Below are 19,809 nucleotides of genomic sequence, written 5' to 3'. Positions count from 1 at the left end.
AAGGTGTTTATTGGAGACCATTTAACTTTGCATGTTATTGTTATGAATTCCATTTTATATACTTTCTATATTTCTATATACACTCTTTGTTTTCATTGTGCTAAGTTGGGGGGCTGCTGCTTTAGCCAGGTTCTGACAGTTCTCATTTTATTAGAAATAAGAAGGACGATTATTACCTTTCATGTTATCAGGAAATATTCCTCAAACAGAATAAGAAGGTTCTAGAGGCAATTCAATATTGAAACATTTTTCAATTTATTTCTTTGTTTTGCCGATAGCTTATTAACTTGGGACAATCCCAGAAAATGTGGGTTTGGTCTCCTATGCTCAGCCCCTCCAGCATTGATTAAAGGTGTTACCAAATTTGGAAGTGATAAGAGGGGTCTCAAAAAACCTTTTCTTAACTTTGAACTCCTTCTACATTGGGCTATTTGTTACTCTGTGTCCCTCTCTACATGACAAGACCCATGTCTCGTCTGAAATAATGGTGTTCACCTCTAGTTTCCATTTCTCCTTGATATTAAAACTGTTATCCATTGGCTCTTCTTGTAATATTTTATATATATATTTTTTTTAAATAGTTCCCTTAATTTTTAGAACAAATACATTTTCTATATTAGGCATTTCTCACTCTTTATGTTTTTGTGAATAGTGTCAAAGCTGTAGGTATCTGAAAAAAGTGTATTATTGATTTTATTTAAACTCCAGGTTTCGATACTACTGATTTTAAGTATATCTAATGATATTTCATCTGTTTTTACTCTTCAAATTTATACTCCATAAATCATTAGAAGGTCTCATATTACGGTTTTCATAAAAAACTGTCCTAAAATACATAGGCCTTCACAAACAAGTTTAAAAAGGTCCACATCCCAAGCAATTTTCAAATGTTTGCAAAAAACAAACAAACTGATAATTCCTTTAATTTCTGTACCTAGAACCAACTATATTTGATTACAAGAGCAATACCCTTACTCATAATTGGATAGCCTACATTTTTATATGTGGATTTTTTTATTTTGATTTACAGGCTAATTGGTAGACAATATACATTTTTATGAAATGAATAGTCATTACTGTTGATTAAAAAAACAACCTGATATACTGCTTCAAATTGTTTGATAAAACATCACACGTATCTGATAACTTTGACGATTCACAAACTTGAACAAATGTCAGACGTGTTTTGCAATGGTGGTTAGCTCAACAGGACTCGTCTATAAACGGATCGGGTAAAGATATTTTAGGTCCTCCTTCATACAATATTAAAACACCCATATGTTCACTGTAGATCAAATACAAAAAAATAAATTGAATGATTCTATCTTTGGCTCTAGGTTATGACAGTCTTACATGCTACTATTTTGATTATTCAATTGATAAAGGAAATAATTGCTCCATTGAGAGTAATATCTTTTGAAGACCTTCCTTAATTTCCCTTCCAGTAGTCATTAAACATCCTTTCATCACAGAAATAACAAAGCCCTGCACCCACCTTTACATGCTCTCCACCCACTGTACACTTTAGACAACTAATGCTTTCAAGTACTGCTGTCTTTTTTGTTTGATGTTTTTTGAATAGTACGTTAAAAAAAACTGAACTGAACTGAGATTTCCGTTTATCTCCAGTTCCCCCATGTGGCTGATTGCTCATCCAGCACCATTATCCTCCTCCTTCTTTGACCTTTACTGCTTCGTAGCTGCAAAAGCCTCTCATCAGTTTAACGCCACAGCTCATTCAGAATCTGCCATAATGTGTTTAATATTTGTATTACAACCACTCGGTTCAGGAGTTTGCCGATTCCAAAATGTATAGAAACATGAAAAGCTGTGACAAGTAAAATACTGAAGACATTATAGTCAACGTTCTGCATCTTGAACAGAATTCAAAATACCACAAATTGATGTAATTGACCATTGTAAGTCCAATGTAAGGTGGATTTGGTTTATTAGCAGAAGCTTGTTCAGGTCACAGAACTTTAAACCTGTGTTCACCAGTTAAATATGGCTGCACCTCAAATTTTCTCGCCGACCATTGCTGAGGTAGTTGCATTTTTCTTAATAATAATACATTTTATTTAATGGCACCTTTCAAAACACTCAAAGTCACTTTACAAAGCAGAGATAAAAACAACAATGTAACAATTACAGCGACGAAATGAACAATAAAAAGACAAATTTACAGGATGTAGTGGATTTATGAGACCGGAAGGAAATGATCAGACTGAATATATCAGTTTAAAAAGGTGTATTTTGAGATGAGATTTAAAAATGGAGAGAGAGTATTACGGATGTGTGGTGAGAGAGAGTTCCAGAGGTGCAGGGCAGATTGAATAAAAGCTCTGGACCCCATGGTGGACAGGCGTGAGGGTGGTGCAGTGAGTTGAGGGGAAGAAGAAGACCCGAGAGTGCAGGTTGATGTGCAGGAGTTCAGAGAGGTACAGCGGGGTGAGGTTATGGAGGGCCTTAAAGGTGAGGAGCAGAAACCTTATTCTGTAATGTCATACGTTAAATTGTCATTCAAACCAAAGAGGGGCTTTTTCAGCAACAAATCCTCGCAGAATTGTTGGTTTCTGAGTGGACAGAGTATGTACTATCTGAGCAAACTGGATTTTTAAATCGTATATAGTATATGACGACCGCTTGTTGTAGTCTCTGAGGAAAGGTGCCATTTCTAGACCCACTCTCAGAAGGAGGAACAAGGACAAACACTTTGTGTTGGCTAAGAAATACTAACATTTCACTGTGGATTACTGGGGGAGAAAATGCTCTCCATATAAGTGAATCCAAGTTTGTGATTAATGTTGTATTTACGGGGGCAGTCTCAATCACATTTTAAGCTTTGACAAAAGACCAAGGTGTCGTCACTGTCCCTTAGATTGACCTGGCCTGAACCCCATCAGACCTTAACGTGGGCACTTTGTGACCGAGAGGGCCAAGCTGTCCCTGACATCACACCTTTGGAACAATTTCAAATCATGCTGGGATAACACGGGTCATAAGATTCTGCACAGAATTTCTGCGTCTTTGCCAGCTCCAGAGCTCGCTGTCATTAGAGTAAACGGCTGACATACCAAGATACTCTGAAATCCGGGACCATTTTTCACCCTATTTGGTCCATATACCTTCATTTGTACATTTGAGTTGAAATGCAAGGAAGATACACTTGACTTATGGTCTCAGACTGTTGGGCCCCATTAGAATTATTGGAAATACATTATCTTTATAGTCTGGAAATGTTTTTGTATTAGCCATCACTCATTTTTAAGTATTTTAATTTGATGTTTTCAATAGATTTTTAAAAACACTTTTCTTAAAATATGAAACAATGTATTTAATGAATCAATATTGAATACATATTGGAAATATGAAATGTTCCTTTAGTTTCAGAGTGGCATGTGTAACTAAGGAAGTACATTTTGATTGAGGAATTTTATTTCTAGATATGTCAGGGTTGTATTCCCAACCCTTTGTGATTTTACATAAGTGGATATAATATTTTTTAGCAATAATTGAGGAAACGTTTGTTAAAGGTCAGCATCTAAACAAAATAACTCAAATAACTGATTGACTACATCATTGGCAGCAGTTTCAGACTTAATTTGAGTCTCTATTTTTTTCAGCCCTCATGGTCTGCAGCAGAAAAGAATCCCCACATCATGGAGCTGCTTCTACAGGTGAAGGTGCGTATGCTTGATGCTTTACTTCCACAATGTATTTCATAGTAGCCTCTGACAAGCTTGAAAATGTGTACAGTAGTGCTATTAAACTATTCCTAAAGGGGTAATGATTTCCCCATTAATGGTGATAATTCCCCCTGATGCACATGTTTATGTCATTATAGAATATATTAGTATGTTCATATGAGCTTTTTGCCAGAACATTGACTAGAAACTGTTTTTTTTAACACCTAGGTAAAATAACTTCAAGCATTCACAGGTGAAAACTAATTAACTTTATGATATAATTGGTAGCCTATTACAGTCCATGGTCTCTGACTCATTATTTGTTTTTATAGGCCTAATTACATTAATATATATATATATTTTTTTTTTTAAAAAACGTTTTGTTAATGTGAATATTTTTTTCTTCTTTTCATACACTTAAATTTTGAATTGAATTGTGACCAAAATTGGAATTTGACTTGGAAATGTATGCCATTGTGGAAGGGTTGACTTTACCTTACATTATTCCCATTAGCCTACTTCTAATTTTGCTTTTTAAAGACTTTTATCTTTTCCCCATCACCAGCAGCAGCTTGGTGCCACAGAAGTTCCTGCTTGGAGCCGGTGGTGATGTTTCAGTTCGCATTAGTGTAATTAGAAAACAGGTGTGCGTTTGAAGCGAGCTTGTGTTTTCTCGGCTTAAAATGCAGTCACTCGGAACTCTCGATAAGGCTACAGAGAAACAACTCGTTCGGTTCAGGATGTTACTCTGCATTTATCTAGTATTTGTTGCGTCTTTCGGTCGTGTTTTAACCGCAGGACAAATGATAACCGGTCAGCCACAGGACGTCCCGGTAAACAACACTCTGGTTGTGAATGCAGCCCGGTTTGCTGTTGATGAATTCAACAGAGCCAGCACAGAACATCAGTTTGACTACAAAATTGTGAACATTACATCGGCGAAAATTCAGGTAAAACGTCTCAAATCCTGGTTTTAGCGTATGTTTGAACAGGCTTTAATGACTCCTGCGTTTTTCTAAGGTGGTCGAGGGAATGAAGTACATCCTGGACATGCAGCTCGGACGCACCACGTGCAAGATTGACAGCTCTCCATGTGTTTACTCTGAATCTGAACCCGAGGCAAGTTCAAGAAATAAGTGCTGCAAAGCACTCAGAAAAAGTGCATCCAAAAGTGGCACATACTATTTTGTGCCTCCTGCTTTACTTTTATGCCCTGGTGCATTTTGTCATTATGGACACTTTTATAAGGATGTGCTAATTTGCCATTTATTTCAGGAACTTCAGTGCCATTTCATCATTACAGATATCCCCTGGAAACATTTTTGGATCCTTTCTTTGAAGAAATGTCACTTGCATACAATATGATTGATTCAGCTTGTGATGCCTAGTAAACATTATATGAGCCCACTAATCAGTATTATGGTGTGTTCATCTGAAATATAGATTTGCTAGTAACTGTTTTTGAACACCCTGTGTATGTTAAAATCTACAGGAAACTCATTGTTCTCTGATACGCCACTTCCAACGTGTTGGAAAAGTTCCCTGACCTGCACTCGCTCACTGTGCATTGTGTAGGGTGAAAAACGGCATAATTATTCCAGTGAGTGACTGGGGTAGCTCGAGTGTGCCTCATCTCTCAGTGTGTGTCCTGGCAGCTGTGTAAGGCTCTGGTTGCGTGTCAAGCTTGGTCAGACACATGGCTGCTAAACGGAGACGAGGCTACACCTCTCCCCACGACAATCACGGTCTCCAGAAGGGCTCTGTATGGAGGATTACAGGCATTTTCAGATTACTGCTCAGCAAGACTGAACTGTCTGCTGATCTGACCCCCTTTTTTTATGGAGGGAAATGGGCAGCTCACTGATAAACACAGAGCACAGGAGGGGGGAAGTATGTCAAATATGCTACTGTATGTATCTGTTGTGTAAAAGGGTGCAGTGTGGCTTGGAGCAGTACTGGTGTGTGTGTACATATATATCTATCTGATCTGGTTTAATGTCATGGTTTTCCCGCTCAACATAATTTTTCACTGCAGTTTCCCAAAATAAAAAGTAGTATTATTAAAATATAACTGAAGTTGTTATAACCGTTAAGTGGCTGTAGGGTTAAAGGGTCTCCGTCTGTTTAGCTTTGCTTACAGTAAACAACCGCATGGATAAGCGGCTCACACACACCCACTCTCTCGCCCAGCCCACAATGTCTCTCATCATGGATGTCTTAATCAAACTGAGCAAAACATAAAGAATTGGCTGGCACTGTGGATTAGGAAGCAGGGGTAAGGAATGTTGTGGAAGAGGGGGGGGGGGACACTCCTTATACGATGGATGACTAATATGGAAGCTCTGGTGCCAAGAGTATGCCCTGTCCATCTGCCATCCCGTTCACCCCACCCACCCACTGACACACTAACAGGTGCGTGCACGTAGTTACACGTGTGTTTATGGTGCACGCGCTCACATTCTCCACACACTGCACTCTGGCCCTACCCCTGTCCTCACTTAGCCTGGGCAGCAGATGGTGAGGGGTAAGGCTTGTTGTGCCCCCTCCCCACTCCAAGCCACCAGCCCATCAGCCCCTATTTTTTTCCCCCCACGAACACCACCCCACCCCTCTTTGTGTTGTTGAGGAGCCTGAGTGTTGAAAGGCGAGCCCCAGCTTGTCCCCCCCCCCTCCCCTCCCCTCCCATACGCACACCCAAATCCTTGGCTGGCTGCCATTGGCGGGACTCAGTCAGGTGTCCTAATGCTTCAGTTAGGGGAGGAAACGCTGGTTAATCTGCCCATCGCGTGCCACTGGCCATGGCCTGGCCTCTTTGTGTCTGGCACCCCTCTGATCAGTCCCTCCACCCCTTCATCTGTCTTACCCCCTTCTCTTCCAACCCAGTTTCTCTACTCTGAGACGGTGTCATCCTTTCTTAAAGATCATCTCCTCTGCCACTCCAGACTCCTTCAAATTCAACTTTGCTGTAAACAAATCTAGTACTTTATGAAAGTTGTCCTAAATCACTTAAGCTAGATCTGGATATTTTGCTTTCCTTTCCCCCCATCTCTCCTTTTTTTTTTTTTTTTTTTTTTTTTTTTTGCTGAGTCATCGAACCTGAACTGCACCTTACATGAAAAATCATGCTATGCAATATTTTATTTGATAACTGTTGTGGAGCTTCTCAACTTTCAGATCCAACCAGAATGATCTCATCTCCTCATATTCCTCCTGCTCACTCCACTCATCTATCCAAAGTGACATCACTGGGAGATAAATTAGGCCAAATGTTCCTCTAAAGGAAAATGTGAAGGGATTATTTATTACAGAACACAGGATATTAGTGTTATCACGCACTGTAAAGGCTGTACATGTAATTTCTCCATTATCGCGATATGAGCATTTGTAATGAAATTGAAAGCAAAAATCCTAATTTATTACAATTACTAAAACAAATGATATATGCAGTTCCAAGAAGCTCAAGCTAACCATAAGTCTAACATCAATTGGTGCTAATATCGCTTCAGGAGATGAAAATCATATTTATGTGCAGATATATAGATACAAACAGAGTCTTTGTTTTTTCATTGCTCATACCATTATCACAATGTTATTATATATAGCACCGTTTTGTGATATTGTTCAGGCCTAATGTACTTTAACAGTGGACAGATCATTTTCAAAGCTTCATCCCTCATTTACCTTGAGGACATTTTCTTATTTTATTTATCCATATTTGATCTTGATCATTTATGCATCATCGCATACACTGTCCCCTTTATTGCATTATGCAGGTTTACCATCACCCCTTACTCCTGCAAAGGTGCAGCGCTCTGATTAGGATGAATGATGCTCGGATGCTACTTGGAGGAGGTTGATACGGTGTGGTTGTGTAACCAGAGTGAGGTCATTACCATTTGACCCCTGCTGACCTAATTTTTGATTGACCCTGGGCTTGGTCATCGCTTCAGAGAACAGGCTGGGGGATAAGGTCAAAGTGCAAAGTATCCTCAGCTGTGCTGTCATGGAAACCAGAGTGTTTGGACCTCCGATGGTCAGTTTTAATCCAAGGACTTTGGACTTTTTTGCTTGTATCATTTTTTTTTTTTACTCCCCTTTTGGAAATTTGCCGTTAAGTCACGTAAAGATCCAAAGTGCATGTTGGTATTATGTAGCTGCGACAAAACTCAGATTTTGAGATGTTTAAAAATATGTAATCATGGTTCTTCAAGCAGTACTGATTAGGCGTGCACGATATGAGAAAATTGTGGCGTGTAATTGCATTATTCAGAATAACAACTAAATGAGGAGTGCTTAAATATGTTTCTATGCCTACATGCTATTCCTCAGGTTTTACAAAAAGCCTATGTTTGCTACATGTCTGTCCTTTGATGAAATGTCATGTAGTTATGAAACACTTTTTAAAGTTTAATCTATACAAGTAAAAACAACAAACCACCAAACCAGTTTAGGTACCTCAGAAACAAAAAATTAATTCCTCGGCTTTTAACCAACAAAAACTGCTGGGAAAGTCCTGCAAACGGTCTAAATTCTGCAAATACATTGGCATGTACTCCCTCTCTGTTGCTTGCTGCAGCTTGTTATACATTTGACCTCTGATTTTTTAAAAATGTTTTTGTTCCTTCTGATACCATCAATCATTAAAGTTAGGGAGATTTTGAAATTAATGAGTTTCAGAGTATTAAAAATGTTGTCAACCATACCAAAATCTTAGTTTCATAAGTCAGTTTTCCCTCCATTCCTCTCATGGACAATAAAACCAGGCCCTCCCTCTGATAGTTAAAACGTACCCATGCTGGGTGAAAAAGCATCTGTTGTTTTTATCCCTTGAGATGAATTCAGTCTTTTGCGATGTTTATTAATGATGTGGTAGTTGCGTAACAAATTAGGATTTCTTATTACGTGCAGTTTCAGTACTGATGTCTCCTGGTAAGTTTTGTGTAAACATAGCTACCATTTTTTTCACTTTTGGATTTTCATTGCAAACTGCCTTGTATGTTTTATTGATTACATGCTCAGGCTTTGTCCGCTATTTCTATGTTTTTAATGCCTTCTAGGGATTTCCTCCACACGTGCTTAATGCAGGACAGCATAGTTCTCCCTCCTTCAGTGACTGAGCCTTCAGAATCCGCCATTATAGTCAATCGAAACACACCCGTGGTTTGTTTTTCCATTTCCTGTTTGTGACTGTTGTGAAGGGTTTCCTTGCAATCAGTGCTGTGGTGGCTGGTGTGGAGTGTAGCTGGAGATCAATACTTTCAATGTAATGTGTGGCCAATGGAAGAAGGGAATGATTTATGTGGGGATGGCTACTCCTGAATCAGATGTATTTGGTGTCTGGATGAGTGGAGGGGAGGGATGGTGGCACAGAAACCCAGAGAAAGAAGAACAGTAAGAGGTTAAAAAAGTGTGCTTGGCTGCTGTTGATCGTGGCACCACTCCTCTTCCCGCTGTCGCACTCCTCCTTCATCTCTCAAACACACTCTGTGCTCCCTGACTGTCCCGTTTAATCTAAGCGCTGTAGTATCATGAGACTAAAGAGCGACAGGACGCACACACGCCGCACACATACACACTCACACACCAGGAGTTGAGCAGGTTGTGGACCACCAGCCAAATACGGCATATGTCCCTCTCGTCTCCAGATTAATGGAAGCATGTTAATATTACCATACAGTCAGAGAGGAAGGGGCAAAGGGGTAGGGAGGGGGTGTGAGATGAGAGGTGTGGGGGGGGGGGGGGGGTATAGGAGACAGACTGAGATTCAGAGGGAAGCACGAGGTAAGAGAAATGAGAGCAAGTCTGCAAAGGAAGGAGGTTGAGAGCAAGTCTTGGAAAGAGGCAGATAGATGGAAGTGTGGAGGCGGGAAAGAGCCAGAGAAGCGAGGACATAACAACCATAGAAAAATGTGTGTGTGTGAGTGTGTGTTTGCTTTATTGCAGTGGCCCCACCTACCCCTCCATCCTGTTAAGGAGGCAGAGTCCTAAGGAGGAGGGGTGGGATCCCCTCCCTCAGCCACCGACACACATACACTCATACACACACTCCGCTCTGAGAGGGAGCAGTCGCTGGAGAGCTCTGGATAGACCATACAAGGTTCTGCAGGTGTCCCACCCTTCCCTCAGCACATGGATGCTTTACAAGGTACTATTACAATTTTGTTGTTGTTCTTTTTGGCAGTTTATTCCATTTCTTTCCAGTTTTCTTTTGCCCTCATTGCTTTCACAGATTTCCTCTCGCTACATTGTTCGTAGTAATCTCTGATCCTTTCCTGATACGTGTTTGTGTGAGATTGCATGTGCGTTTATGTGTCACTGAATGCATGCTTGCATAGTTGTTTACAAGCTCTACTGTAGCCGCAGGTCTGACAACTTTAGAGGAGCGGACTCTATTAACTAATGTGTTTCTGCTCTATTGTATTTTGTTATGCCTTCTTCAAAACTACATTTTGCAGGGGGTTGTGGCTGTAGCTGCTTGTTGCATAATTTAGTCTGAATTTTATTATTTTTATTGGCACTTAACTCTTTCGTGTGGAGGAGGCAAAGTGTCTTATGTTGGCCCGGTGTACACCCTCTATATGCACATTTTGATGTTCGGATAGAAGCTAGTAGTCAAATCCAGTCTGGTGGAAATGCATGGCAGCATCTTAACAGGAACAGCCGGAGTCTTGTGGGTTTTTGGGTGTGATGATAGTGAGTGTGAAAGAGTTTGAGATTAACAGTTTTTTTTTGTGTATAATGGCTGTCACTTTGCCCAGCATTTGTTTCTGTAACAGTGATCAAATTTAAAGAATTATTAGTTAATTGGGTTGAAGGTGTTTGGCATATTTTTGATATTTTAATCACAAAGTCAATATAAAAGTATAAGAATAAACAAATGTATCAAAGGCCCGAACAGATAGTGTCTTTTCTCGAGAGAATAGGGAGAACGGCAGGAAAAAATGGCAAATAATCCTTTGACCTGGAGTGTGTAAGAGAGGGGAGAGCACATGTCTCGCATGTAACGTGCTGTATTGGCGAACGCCCAATATGCTCATTCTGGAGATAGACGAGAAGGTACAGTATAAAAGAACACATCTCTAATAAGTTGATATCACAATGAACTTTTTGTTTCAATACGCGACACAATTACAAGTTCAAATTTGTTCACTATTGAAGGTTTTTAGTTTAAGTAGATTTACAGGGATGACGGGGATGACTTGCGGCAGTGTGGCACTATTAGGTTCACTTCAGTCTACGCCAAGATTTTCTAAGATCTAAATAAGATATTTGGCTCGCTCTTCTAGCTTTTGTTATTTTTCAGGATGCGGTATCATTTTAACAATGCTGGTAGTCTTCAGGACAGGCCTAGTCTCATTGTCTGTCAGTGGTTTTCAGAATCCATCTGGATGAATTTGTCCCTGTTTGGAAATCAAATTCGTGACCATTTGTTCAAACAGATCTGACAAATAACCTCTCAATCCACCCTGCAAACCTGCTCCTTCCTCAGGATCTCCCCCTCATCCCTTTCTTCTGCTCATCTTTTAGGTTAAAGCAGCATCCCCCCCTCCCTGTTTTTTAGGTTTGTATTGACCTGTTAATGGTATTATCCTCAGAGCGTGTGGCAGGGCCAGGGTCACATCCCTCTAGGGTTTGGATGGTCAACCCTCTGGCCACAGTTTGGTCAGTGAGCGGCCAATAGGACCAAAGCTCTGGTCATCCTTCAATCTCGCTCCTTTCACAGTGGAGGTCACACGAGTCAAAGGGTAATAAGTTTAACCCCTCGAGGGGTGAGAAGCCAGAGGTCAGGACGGAGGCTATAGGGAGAAGGTTTGCATCATCAATCAGCTGCACTTCTGCTTATACGTGAGCATATCGATGACACTCGCTTGTTTCTGCCAATCTCATTTGCATGGCTTTGCTAAACACAAAGGGCGGCCATTATAGACTCACAAATGTGAAGAAAAAATATAAGAATACGAGGAGGCCTTCTTACACATTTTTACCCTTTGAATAATTGTAACTCACTTCATATTCAGATGTTTAAAAAATGACCTGAGTAGTGTTTTTTAATGCCATCCATTTTTAGAAATGATCATGTTAATCAGTTTCACATAACAATGCTATGAAGAAATGGCTTCTGTTTGGAGGATTCAAGCATTTATATCTTTTTATCTTGCCTTAAATATGTTTATCTCACACAAAACAAAATAGATGAGCGTTTTTCAATATTGAACTGATTTGAACCGATAATGTGTTAGTTTATCCAGTGCATACACCTGCAGGCTGCACGGGCACCGTACACCATGATACAGGTGAACACAGTATTTAAATGTTCTTCTTGAAGAGCAAAAAACATAATGACATTTAACAATGTCTTTATGAGAACAATCAGAGGTTAATTTTTAGGGGGGCTGGCTGTTTAGTGCACTTGCCCATTTTTTTCGTCTCGGCCCCACGGGTATCTTTTAGGCTTCTTTGTGATTATCGAGCCTTTAAAGGCAACAATGATTGTGTGACAACTTCTTAAATTCTACTGCAGATGAGCAAGCGTATCCCTCGTGGTGTATCTGAAATGGTGCTGCGCTGATGTTTCAGCATCTCCCAGAGGTCTCCTCTCCCTGGCTGATGTTAGCGATGTGTCAGCATTAAGCTAGGCCTGCCTGCTTGGATGCTCGGGCCGTGGTGGCGACCCGCCCAGCCTGGCCTAAAGCCAGACCAGGCATGTCTTGACACAAGACAGCGAAGATGTGACATGATCAAAGATTGGAGGAATACTGTATATGCTCATAGCAGTTTACAGTACCGGATCCATATGATCAATAAAGTACAGTATGTATTGTAATGTATGACGGATCTCAAAGATTTAAGATGTTTTTCTCCTTCTTTGTCTTTTGATCAGTGCTTCGTTACAGAGGAAACAGTAGAACAGAAGCAGGGGATGAAAGGAGACACTCAACAGGGATTCCAGGCCGGACCAGGATGTCATGGTAACATGGTACGTTCCTTTGCCAAATGAGCCACCATGAGACGCCTAATGCGTATGACTCTAAGGGAAGCCCCACATGCACATTACATAAATGGGTTGTGGTGTATATGTTGGACAGAGCACACTAGAGGATGTGTGCATGCCATTAAGTACGTGAATGAGAGAGATGTACATGTTGCTCAGTCAGCTCTTGCACAGACAGAGGCCATCAATCACAAATGCACGGTGAGCCGCATTGCTCTTTTCCTCGTCCCTCAAGTCCGTTCTCTGGCCTGGAATTACACAGCACTTTACCTGCAGCGCTGCATTTTTCTGGACCTTGTCTTTACCCTGTGCCGTAACTCAAGCAATACATTTTTGCGGTGCCATGTCTTTTTACTCTGGTGAGAAATTAAATGTCACGTTACTTACAACTTACAGGTATATACCCAGTCAGCACATGGTAAAACCTGCTGCTTCGATCATGTTTGGGTCTCATTTTGCAGTACTATGTAAAAAAGGGTGAAGTCTGTTATGATTTTGGTATTTAAAAAGACTTAACATTACGGCCTCTTCTTGCATTTGCATGTTAACCCCCCAGCCCTGTTAATACTGTAAAGAGCATCATACGATGTTGAATAGCCGTCCATCGCTGCAGCATTTGTTCACCTTTATTAGCTCCACAACAATGCTTCTGCAGCTCCCTGCCTGCATCTAAAAGAGTTCTGTGTGCGACTCACCCCCAAATGAACAGTTTTTCTCTTTTGTCCTTACGATGAACAAATTCATCAATAGTCACATCCATCCTTTTGTCCTTTTTTTCGTCTTTCATCACTTAAAATTCTTCAGTCTAAACTTTATTGTTGCTTAAAATTACCTAAAGTGCTGCAAACTTAAAATATTAAAGGCTAAACCAGGAAACTTTTGAAAATGACCGTAGCTCTTGGGGCGGGGTGGGACTGTATTTGATGGATGGGTGTAAAGACCTTGGCTTCTGGATAAGACAGGACTTTGAGTAACCAGGGTGCAGAGTACATTTTGCAATGCTGGCTGCAGTATTTAGGGGCGCGTGTGATTGGTAGCAGGTGGAGCAGTTATTGTTGTGATAAGAACGTGTGTTCGATGATGTGGTCAAGGTCCTGTCTTTCAGCCACAGTTTGATCAGCTGAAAGGTTCACTTCATGTTTATCTCCTGAACTACAGGAGATAACTGTTCTCATGTGGAAAAAAGCTCACCGTTCACAAGTCTTTAAATAGGAGAAAAAAACCTTACCTTAAATAAACGAAATAAACTGAAAATATTATTGGAAACAATCTTTGGATTGTGTATTTGCATACGTGACTATTAAGACTTATCGAGATGCTTTGAGCGAATGCTTTGTTACGGAGCTGCCAATAAAACAGCCAATAAAAGACCCCGAGAAACATGAACCACTAACTATGTTTTGTCAACGAACTATGAACCTGGGTGCCTGAACCAATGAGTAGTTAAAACGAAGCACTAAGCGAAGTTCAGATTATCTTCTGGTTCTGTTAAAAACTGCAGGGTTCAATTGATATGTGCTCACAGTGTAAACGTGTTGAGCGTAGAGAGCGTCGTTAACCCACACAGTGCTGCAGTAAAGGTTAACCATTCAGAGAGAAGAGAAGCAGAGAACGCCCTCCATTACAGACAACCTGACCACACATTGAATTAGAATACTTTTGTATTTGATGATCTGTGTTTTTCTTAATGACGAAGGAACTGCGACGTTCAATGGTAGTTCTTTGGTTTTTTAAGAAAAAGTAAAACAGTCCAACTTTGTGAATGAAATTCATTCAAGCTTATTTTCAGCTTTTTACTGAATGGAGCCGATGTTTCAGTAGAATTGGGGTACTCCTTTCTAGATGCTTCTTTAATGATATGATTGGTAGCTCAGCCAGTTGTATAATATGTACATCCTGTTGATAGCCATTTTAGATTTGGAGAAATAGCGTTAAGTTGAGGTAGCGAGGCGTCATTCAGTGCCAGTGCAGTCTATTAAATCAAGGTGAGGAACGGGGACCTTGAAACGATCAGAGGCCTATAACAGAATGCTCCCTGGGAAAAGGCCAGTCCTCCAATGGGCCTAAATCAACTCCACACTCATTTACATGAGACATAAATTCACATTTAAATGGCAGAAAATTACCCGGGTGGCTGATGCACTGTGGCATATGAAATTATAATCGTCGACGACTGTGCGTATGTGTGTGCGGGCGATTTAAGATTGAAGAGATGTGTGGAGGAATTACGTGTCCAATAACTAAGATGGGATGTAAATATGGTCCGGACAGTCAGTATAGTCTGATCGGCCCATTTCATCTGAGACTGCAGAGCTGGAGCTAAATGGGAGCCAGTTCTCACACCAAGCAAATGGCAACTGAAGACTGGTCCGTACAGTGCTATACAGAAGAGCGTATACGAAATGAAGAAGTCTCAGTGCATTGGTTCACCTGCCCACACATTGGTTTTTAATAGTTTGCCATACCTGCACTAACCAACTACTTTATTAAAGATCAATCGCTGTCCCAATTTGCATGGTTAGTAAAATGTCTGAAAGGTCCTAGAGCACGTCTCTGAATATAGTCTTTTGTTCATCCAAGAGTTGGAAACAAAGAAATGAAGTAACTGTGGTATTAAAGAGAACATCAGTAAATCTTTTCATTAAACAGCCTTTAGGCTAAAACAAATCTTTAACCATAAAAAAAACCAAATCAATGCAGCCTGAAAGATTCATGTTAATGTTGACGATAACAAAAAACAAACAAAACAAAAAAACACTTACAGAACTGTATCAGGAAACACACTTAAACAGTACATTTACTAAGTCTTCCAGTTTTAGTGTTTTTATACTTTGATTTGGACATCTTGTTGACCTGATCTTTGAAGCACTGAGCAGTGAAAAAGGAGTCCTTGTTTTGCCCCTTCCTCACTATAATTTTGCCGGCCTTTCTTTGTGCAGTTTTTTTCTTTCTACTACCTCTACTGTAGCGTTCCCCTAACGGAAAGGTCTGCACTCTTAGACATGTCACATCAGTTCATGGAGATCCACATTGTTTTTAGCCAGTGTGCACCTCTGGGAGGTCTTCGGGTTGCCTGTGTTTCTCAGCATGAGCTCACATCCCCCAAATGCGACCTCACATCATTTTACACCATGCTGCACATGCACTCACATTTACTAACTCACACATGGTACGTGTACCGTACATCTGCATTGCTCTGCATGTGTTCTCACACTCTGCAACCTCTGCTATCTCACCACATGTCATTTAGTCCAAACTGGACCATCAACAAACAGTACAATATGCCTCACCAGGAGGCCCCTTACAGACCTGATTCATAATTTGCACTGCTCTGCCTATTGTATCGGCCTCTTTTGAAAAATGTACCTCCAACTGATACAATGCGTCAGTCTTTTTGTTAGAGGAAGACAATTGCTTGTAAGGAGAAGGCCCGGGGCCTTAATGAAGTGCTAAAGAACACACATTGCCTAGTGGTCACAAAGGTCACTCAGTGCTCCTAACGTTAGATGACAGCTAACGGAGCAGACCACATTGTGAAAAGATGGAGACTAAAGTTCATATGGTGATATCATTATTTTATTGTTCGATGCTGTAAGTGGAAGTCAGTAAAGCGTAAAATGAATTTCAAAGAAGTTCAAAACCTGAATTAAAATAGCCATTGATGAGTCACAGTGAGAGACTAACTGAAGAAAACAATGATCCAGGGTTTGAGTTGCTCGCTATTGTTTGATCAGTGATGTGCATCTTGACCCTGAAAATTTACTGTTGGACTCAAATCCCACAAAATCTCTTTATCTTTAAAACACATGGGTAAAAAGTAGCATTATTTACACAATCTGAACTTTTAAAAACGTGTTTCTTAATGGATCAGGACTGGTTATCATAAGTTATAGTACAGGAAGGACTCTTTGTCGATGATCAGTATCTGCCGTCTACTAAGTCCAGCCCCTTGATTTAAGTTACAGACGCAGCAGTTGTACACGCCCAACATTCAGACCAAAGGCGTACAGTTCTCTACTTGCGTATTTAAGCCTGTTTACACTGCAGGGGAACCCTTACACTCCCTGTGCTGCTCGAAAATTATGGATTATTTTTTGTTTGTCTGTCTGTTACATGAAACCCGATAAACTCTCTTTTAATTTGAAGTCATAGCATGATAACATATGCAGCAGCTCTAGGGGGTTGATTACTTATGCAAGGCTCTGTAGGAAAAAGATAAAGCATGGGATCATTTAGGGGTTTTATGGTCTCAAAAAGCATTTGCTTTTATTTGAGTCTTTAATAAAAAAGTTTTTTGATAATACACTTTACAAATACCTCCAACCTTCCTTTTTTAAAATCAAGTCATGTGGATGAAAACAGCAATTGTTTGTAAAATGTCGAACCTACACAACTAATATTATTAATCTGTATTATTTTTAAATTATGGGTGAAAATGAAATGTTATTCCTCCTTAATAGCAGTGTTGCATGATTTTTATGCTAAACTGTTGGGGGACCGGTTGGGGGGGCCTCATGATGTTGGGACAGATGGCATTTAGCTCTAGCTGTGCCGAGCTCAGTGGGACCCGAAGCTTAAGAGGTTAGGCCTGTCAAAACCACTCTGTTCATTCACTGCCTAACAAAGTGTGGACTGTCAGCCTGTTCCGTTTAATAAACTTAAGATTTTTCTTTTGTTAACGCCCGAGCAACACTTTGCAACTCGATGACCCGAATCTCCCAACATGCACTGTGGCTCAATGGGAAAGACGGCACCTCTGGCCAGAGACTTCCCCAAATGTGTGGACACGGGTCTGATTTCCTGAATGACTCTTAAGATTGGGTCAATGTGACGTATGTGACCATGAATATGTGGATTTTGAAATAATGCCTTCAAGGGACCTCAAGGATAATGTGTACATTCTTTAATATGCTTGTCCAACAGACTTTCGGTGTACATTTAAACAAACACTGGGAAATAAATGGGATAAATGAACAAAGTTATAGGACCAGATTCAAAGCAATGTAATAAAAGTTTTATATACAGCACTGACTCCCACGATGACCCATATTCTCCTTTTTGTGGCACAGAAGTTCCCAAAAAAAGAAGTTGTACTTCACCACAAGAGGGAGACATACAGTAACGTGCAGAGAGATACTTGACCTTACCATACAGTACATCACCCACACAAGACTACACAACTAACCTTCACTCAAAAAGCTTGAAGCAGCGCTACACTCAGAATTTTTGAGTAAATGTGTTAAATTCTTCCCCTCTCTCTCCCCTCCCTCCCCCATTTCTCAATTTGTTTTAGTGTTTGTTGGGGTCAAAGGCTGAAGGCGAGGTGAGTGGTGACCTAAGTGAAAGGCCAGAGTGACATCTGACCTCTAACTGGGTGTGCAGCTGACCCTGGAGGATACTGCTCGACAAAAGGAGGCACGTGCCTTGGCCTTGTCACCATGGTAACACAGGACCTTTTGGAACGGTAGGGGAGGGTGGGGGTCAAAGCTCTGTCTTTATCCTGATCTGTGTTAACCGTCTGTTGCCAATTGACTCTTATGGATATAACCCATACCCACCGCAGACTGTGTGTGTGTGTGTGTGTGTGTGTGTGTGTGTGTGTGTGTGTGTGTGTGTGTGTGTGTGTGTGTGTGTGTGTGTGTGTGTGTGTGTGTGTGTGTGTGTGTGTGTGTGTGTGTGTGTGTGTGTGTGTGGGGGGTGGGGGCATATGTGAGAGGAACCTTAGGGCTGACTGGGTAATCTCTGCAGGCAACTGTGATGATGTTTTATATTCTCACAATCACCTGGAGAGATTCTGCAGTTTGTCTCATATGCGCCCTGTAAACCTTAAAACTATGTTTATATTTATTCTCATTGTTTTTTATCATAAATCAGAATCCTGGCAATTGTCTGAGCAATATACTTTATCTTTCATTACAGTTTTTTTCTGCAGCATGTTAGGAGTCCAATCGTTTTACTAAAGGTTGATTTTAAAAAACATAAATATAGGATAGGATAAATAGGATTTTACACTAGTTTTAAGGTAAGAACATCTGCACAATAGAAGGTGTATCGATATATGCCATGCTGCGCCTAAAATGAATCTTTTCATGCCTCTGTTACAAATCAATGCTGTCAATGACTCTGTCAAAGAAGAATGACAATTAAGTACTGTCCTAAGTAAGGGCCAACAGGTGCAGTCCACCTGGGAGAAAACATGTTTTACACCTTGTGCTCTGCCTCTCTGATGCTGGGTGAGATGCACACCAGCCACAGAAAACCTACTACAGCCTGATCCTACAGACATTGAGTCTGATCCTACAGACATTGAGTCTGATCCTACAGACATTGAGTCTGATCCTACAGACATTGAGCCACACCTCTAATAAAATTTCATGATAAAATTGGACATAGTTAGTGAAAAGAAACATCTGACACACCTGCATTTTTTCCTCATTACTACCAATCCTTTCTCTTCCCCGAGTCCTTTGCCTGCTCGTTCCCCCCTCCACCTCACTTTTTTTCTGTCTCATCCCCTTCTTCTTGTGTTCTGCTGTGTTTTGGTGAAATCTCAGCTGGCAACTGTGAGTCGTTCACTAGCTGCTCTCACAATGGCCTCTGGGATTATGCTAAACACAGCGCCTCGGCTGCTCTCCCCATCGACCGGCGTCAGAGACGCCCTTTGGAGCTCACAGGAAAGAGATGGAGGTCTCTCAATGAAGATGTCACTACAATTACACATGTGCGTTTCACAGACACCCTCTCTGTCTGCTCTTCCTCCTCTCCCTTCCCCTGTTCCCACTTTTTAAAAATTTCTTTTCGACAGCCTTTTGAAGTGCAGCTTCATCTCTTGCAGCTTCCTTATAATACATGCCCATTTTTAATTTGCATGAATTCACTTTCCAGATGCTTCTGCTGCCATCTTGACTTACAATGATGTGTACTGTACTGTATTGGCTATTGTGTTACCAAAGGATGAAAAGAATAATAATGGATTGTTTTATGAGTTTGGATTTTTTTTTCATACCTCCCGCCCTTAGTAGATATTTTAGAAAGACTTAAAGAAGTTGTTAACTGCCCTGTGATGCCCCTGCACTGATGTTGGAGTGAAGGAAGAGCTTTCTGATGTGGATGATACTGCATCAGGAACTG

General features: G+C 40.7%; 1 long non-coding RNA gene across 1 annotated transcript; it reads left to right on the top strand.

Annotated features, from left to right (window-relative positions):
* The first annotated feature begins 9,521 nt into the window (after window positions 1-9,521).
* On the top strand, window positions 9,522-18,369 carry LOC306836145. The gene is made up of 3 exons (XR_013780740.1): window positions 9,522-9,831; window positions 12,568-12,663; window positions 17,972-18,369. It is a non-coding gene; the product is annotated as an uncharacterized lncRNA (long non-coding RNA).
* The last annotated feature ends 1,440 nt before the right edge of the window (window positions 18,370-19,809 follow it).

This window comes from Symphodus melops, assembly GCF_947650265.1.
Source record: "Symphodus melops genome assembly, chromosome: 15".
In the NCBI taxonomy this organism is placed as follows: Eukaryota; Metazoa; Chordata; class Actinopteri; order Labriformes; family Labridae; genus Symphodus; species Symphodus melops.
The sequence above is the reverse complement of the archived record's forward strand: the minus strand, read 5'-3'. Positions and strand labels throughout refer to the sequence as shown.